The sequence below is a fragment of the Rissa tridactyla genome, chromosome 21 (assembly GCF_028500815.1).
Source record: "Rissa tridactyla isolate bRisTri1 chromosome 21, bRisTri1.patW.cur.20221130, whole genome shotgun sequence".
Taxonomy (NCBI): Eukaryota; Metazoa; Chordata; class Aves; order Charadriiformes; family Laridae; genus Rissa; species Rissa tridactyla.
Genome location: NC_071486.1, coordinates 7,475,362 through 7,481,361, shown reverse-complemented (window position 1 = coordinate 7,481,361; position 6,000 = coordinate 7,475,362). Strand labels below are relative to the sequence as shown.

At 39.4% G+C, this 6,000-nt stretch overlaps 1 protein-coding gene across 2 annotated transcripts in view; it reads left to right on the top strand.

The window, feature by feature from the left end:
* The first annotated feature begins 2,300 nt into the window (after window positions 1–2,300).
* Window positions 2,301–6,000, top strand: part of NGF (nerve growth factor) — a 28,950-nt gene continuing 25,250 nt past the window's right edge. Inside the window, exon 1 of one of the 2 annotated variants that reach the window (XM_054181093.1) lies at window positions 2,301–2,440. The gene's annotated coding sequence lies outside the window, so the exon portion shown is untranslated. The remainder of the gene's footprint in view (window positions 2,441–6,000) is intronic. The other variant, XM_054181095.1, reaches the window with a different exon arrangement.

Here is a 6,000-nt window from a genome sequence, read left to right as displayed (position 1 = left end):
TTACTCACTCAGCCTAACATTACCAGTCCCTCATCTTGTATGCAGTGACCTGCCAAAGCAAGAAAATCCTCAGCTCAAGGAGGATGAAAGTTAAGAACCGTGCATGTAGTAAGGCTTTTCTCTTTAAATGTGATGTTCGGACCACTGCTAAAAGAGAAAGATACGTGACCACCACGCAATGCCTTCAGACACTCAGCTCGGAGTACAGCAGTGCACCTGGGATGGGGCGTTCTGTGCACTGCTAGCGTGCCGGCAGGGCCACTCCTACTCTGAAAGCTAGAAACGGTGTTCGTTTGGCTTACATGGAACATTAAGTAAAGAGAATACAAGTGAGTGCTTTTTCCCAGCGATTGTCGCAGCTGTCCTTCTTGCTTGCTTAGATCAGCCTGCCGGTGTAAACTCAAGAGGTACAAGAATAAGGTACAGGAGAAGGACTTCTTCAAGACAGAACTGTGTTTGTGATACAGATCAAGTATGAACACAGTATATTATTGATTACTGTGTCCAAATGTGCTTTTGTGACCACAGTTTTAAGAAAAAAAAAGGCAAAAAACCAGCTCTTGCCAAGAAATCAATTGTAGAGATGCTAAACGCAAGTGTGCAATAATTTTTAAGTAAAGAAAAAAAAGCATATCTTTTTATAGCTCTGGTTTGATGCTGTTTGCTACAGTCACAATGGGCTATAATGCTCTTTCAAATTTTCCAGCACAAAGTCCTAATCTGAGGATATTCTAATGAAGCGAGACAAATGCTCAACACAAGAATAGCCTGGCATTTCTGCAATGAAATGTGAAGCTAAGGCCAAATCCCGAGGTCAAGTTTTACAGGCAAAACTTTCAGAAACTCTGATGGATGGCTGTGTAAATGAAGACATCACATTTTGGCCTGTGACTGCTATCATGTACGGAAAGCATTTTTCTTTTAGAAAAACAAAGCAATCTGCGTAATCCTGGCAAATTGGGAAGGTAATTTTAGCACTTGCATCAAGAATTTGTGCTGCGATTTCCTTAAGGATATTTCAGTCCATTTTAAATGCACACCACCTCCAAGAAACAGTCTAGCACTGACGCCGCGGTTATCTTTGGCACTGTGGGGAAGAAATTTAAGGTTTATCTACTAGTTTTAATGAAATATGAAGATACGCTTGCTTCAGGTTCAGAAAGCGGCATATCCATGTGGCAAATAAGAAATGTAATTTCAAAGCTACTTTGCCTTCTTGCTCTATGCCTTTCCGCAGTACCTTCCACACATCTTTCCCCTCCCCAAAGGATTCTAAGGACAAGTCTCTCCATATGGCTGCCCTCTTCTGGATGGAATCAAAAAATGTTCAATAATTTCCACAAAGATAAAATACAGTAGTCTGCTTTTCAATGGAGGACGATTTACATTTTTTCCTTGTGTCTGTGTAATCACAAAGGTTACATTATGCCAGAATAAGAACTGTGAAATTCTAAGGGGCTGCTTCATAATCCTCTACATAGTTAGCCATGTATTTTTGAGCAGAGTTTTTAGCCAACTTACTGCTTTTTTTCACCTTATGAAATTTTTCACTTTTGCATTTCTTTCCTGTATTTATCATTGCTTAAAACACACTGTTGTTTCCTCGTAAAGTACTTAATCCTCCTCCACAAGCATAATGGAAAACATTTCCATGTCTCTTTGTTGCTTAAGGTAAGCATGTTAAACACAGAATATCAAGGCTGGAAGGGTTCTTATATAATCTTTTCCTCTGCTCCAAGTCAGGGTAAAATAATTCTTTGCTACTCTACATCAGTGTTTGGCTGACCCCTGTTAAAGACACCTGATAACCGGGACTGCAAAATTTTTGCAGGGAACCCAGTCCACTGCTTCACCAGTTAACTATTGGTGTTCCCGTAGGTTTGTTTATAGACTCATGACACGAGTAAAGGGCTCTAGAGATGATTTTCAAAAGTAGCCGTTCATCAGGGAGCTCGGAGTTTCTTTCTGTGAGCTCTCATCTTTAAATTGAGTGCAAGGATTAAGATGCAAAGTAGAGAGGCTGAAGACAAAACGTCCCTTAAAGAGGGTTTCAGTTCTTGACAGTGGAACCAGGAAGTCGGAGGGTTTTCTCAGTGTTATGTTTGCACAGTCATACAACCAGTGCACGCTTCGAAACTTTCACTGCACATCTGTGCATCACTGCATGGACTAGGCACCGAGCCAAAGGCCGAATTCCTGCGAGTCCGCGCAGCTCCCACACGTTTACAGCACTAGGACCCAGAGGGAGCTTAATTTCTGTGAGTCAGTGCAGGCAGCAGAGCCCCGAGAGCAGTGAATGAGGCTGGAAAGGCAGAGGGAATGTGAATGGCTCTTCTGGCTTGGGAAAGTGTCCACGGACTGGGGTGCCAGAGCCTACAGAACAGCTTGGACACCCCTCGGGATTCCCTGTACCCCCGGCACCCAGCGGCACTGCTCTGAGGTGAGTGACCCCGCAACAGTCAGTTTTCGCAAAGCAAGTAATGCGGCTGCTGCACCAGTTGTGAAGTTTGGTATCTTCAAAATTAGCTAATGTGTTTTTGCTGTACAGTGATTTTCACTCTCTTGAGCGCTCGTTGCTTAAAAACAGCATTTGCAAGAAAAGCATGGTCTAGTGAAACTGAAAATTGCATCTACTAATGCAGGTTAAACTGCACACACATCTGGAAGGTGTTCCTAAAGCATCTGTGTTTAAGCTTAAAGCTTTAAAAACATCTTTAGTAAGAACAGCTTAATCTTAAAGAAACATAACTATTCTTCTCATTCTTTTTATCCAGCTATATGATAACTTTTTATTATTATGAGAAGTTTTATTTGCATCGTACAGCAGTTACACCTATATGAGAATTCTTTGCTGTCTTTGTTCTAAATCTTAAGGCTTACTTAACACTTTCCTTTTTTTTTTTCTATGATAATTCTATTCTAGATAAGAACTCCTTTCTTTCTTTACTAATATGAATAAACAGGTAAATCAAAGAATTATCGGCCCAAGGCAGAAACCTTTTAGCTATAGGCAGAGCAGCAGGTCACTAGAGACTGTGTTTCCTCTAGGATGTCCACTTGGAAGAGCTCACAAATGCCCTCCTGCCTCCCTGTTAGTGACAGGATGGAACAGACAACGTTTGTTGATTTATACCTGGTGCTAACACTGTTTTACCTGATACACGAGTCAGAAACAAAAATGGGGATCCCAGTCAGGGAGACAGAAGGAATTTGTGTGCTGAGAACAAAAAGTGTTTGTGCTTCAGTTCCTTTCTTCACTTTAAACTCTCCTTATATGCTCAAGAAGTTTTAGAAAAACAGCAAAAGTGAGCATGCTTGTCAGGCTGGTTTTTCCAAGTTGTGACAACTTCGAAGTTGCATTGTAACTGTTAGACATGATTTATGGATGTTTTCATGCATTAGAGTATCACAATAAAGTCTTTTTGGCACTTTTTTGCTAAGCCAAAATAAAATGTGACAATTATCTGCAAAAAGATAGAAAGGGAGTTAACTTGCCTGTACGTTCCTACTCTTTGCACTTCTGAGCTGTTTCAGATATTATGGAATAACAGGCTTTTTGAAATAACCCTGACAACAACCATTTCAGACATTTGCCTGAAACTCGGAAGGTTACAATGTTTTCTACACTTTCACTAAGAGGTTACAGTGATGGAATGAAGAACCAAATAAATGGGAGTGTTCACATGAGTATGATAAGAAAGATTTGGCCTTTAAATATATTCATATATATACATAAAAATCATTTTCTAATAAATCCCAGCAAGGTCTGGAGAGGAGCCCTCCTGATGAATCTGTGCAATAGACTAATAGTGATTTCACATCTCAGTCAATCCCAGACACTCACCCTAAAGGGATCTGTCAGTCTCACAATAAAGTAGTAAAGAAAGTAACTGTGGCTTTCTTTTTCTCGTCCTCTTAGCTAAGCAGTGTCTATTTTCTCAATCAAAAGCTTAAATTACCTTTTCAGATGTCTTAATTTAAGTTCAGTGGAGAATTACAATGAGCACAAAAGATCATTCTAACCCACATCCTAAGTAAACAATTGTTACATAGAATAACTAGGCAGTCTATGCAATCACTGTCAAATTTAAAACATCAAGTCAGAAAAATACCTAAAATACATATTCAGATTAGCATTTTCAAGTGTAAAATGTCCTTCTTTAATGGGATACCTAGAACGAGGGTTAGATAGAACATATTTAAAAACTAGATTATTTGAATCAATAGAATAAGTCCTCTAAATTCTCCTACTGCTCTCCATGGATTTGGCCATGTAAAAGCGTTCCTTTAAATGCAAATTCTATTAATTGGTTTTCTGTTGCCTTTCAAAATGCTTTTAGGACTAACAGAATATGGAATACAAATTAGTTAGTATTAATTGAATTAAATTAAAGGCATGTGGAAAAAATATTGGCAATTTTAAAAACTTAACATAATTCTGCCATTTTTTAGCCTATATTTTAATAACAAACTCTACTGATAAAAAATAAAGCATTCATAAAATTAATGCTTTCACTCCAAAAGATTCAATATTTTAACACCAAAAGTCAATGCTGGATTGGTGGGTTTAGAAATATTTGTCTATCCTTCAAATCTCAGTCCAATAAAAGCCAGGGAAACTCAACTCCTTTCAAACTGGCAATGGTGACCTCTGCTGGCAACCGCCCTCTCATGAAAGGAAGTTTTAAGGGCTTCTTCAGAAAGTGAACCATGAACTAAAACATTTATTAGATCAGCTGATACAATTAGCAAAATGTAAGATCACACCTCTTCCCACGACCTTGCCTCATGGTAAAGAAAGTGAAAGGCACATGTAACAATGCTGCTACAACTGCATTTCTTTCACAGTAAGGAGGAAATTCTCCCTGTTCTGAATTTGACTTGAACCCAGTCACAGAGGCCAATGTATTTACGAGCATTTCTACGACAGAAGCGTCTCCCGCTGCGGGATAGATGTCCTATGGGATGCGTGTGGCTTGTTCTCCTGACACAATGCCCTTTGTGCAGCTCTGCTGAATTCATTAAATATTTGTGTGTGTGTGTGTATTTATACCAAAAACCATGTGGCCAAGAAAAACAAGATCATTTTTGCTGTTGCCAAGATATCGTAGTATCTATTACTGTGAATTATGTGCACTCTTATCCGCCCCGTGCCACTAATACTGGAGAGAAAATCTCAGACCCTCGATATAAACCTATACTATCCCCACATCCTGAATATTGATTTACATCATTTACATCTCAGGAAAAGAATAAAGTAAAACAAGAAAAGGTATGGGATGATGAGAGGCCTGGAACATTTTCCATATTTAGAGAAACTACATAGATCATGATTTCTAAGTCTGGAAAAGACATGGCTAAGGAGGGGTATAACGAAGATATAGTCATGACTGTCCTTAAAATGTTTAAAAGGAATTGGCTGTTGTATGCCTCCCAGTTCAAAAATCGAGGAGCGGGAAATAAAACTAGCAGGTGGCAGGCTGAAGGCAAACAAAAGAAGATGGTTCCTCTCTCCATGCATAACTGAGCTATGGAAATCCTTTCCACAGGACACTGTAGTTCGCAGGGGTTCAGAGAGTCATCAAACATACTAAAAGCAAAGAGACTACCTGTGGTTCAGGAAATCTGTGATTCAAAAATGCCTCCTCACTGGGAGAGTACACCAAAGAGAAGATCACTGTAGGGCTGCCCTATTCATACATCACTCCCTAAACTGCAGGAGACAGAATACTGACCTGGGTGAACTTCTCTTCTAGTACAGACACCCCAGCCTTCTCAGTGTTTTAGCCTGTCAAATACTTGACCGGTCCTAGCAAGAAGAAAGCTATGTAATATTTACTATGGGCTGCTGGTTCACTGATGCAAAAAATGGTGATTGTGGCAAAATGAAAATGTAAAGATAGCCTTCTTTAGTTTTATTTTTGTTCAAGAACTAGGTGTAGTCATGTGTTCATGTAAGTTTCCACTAGAGAAGGCCATTAATGCTGATATGTACAGCTA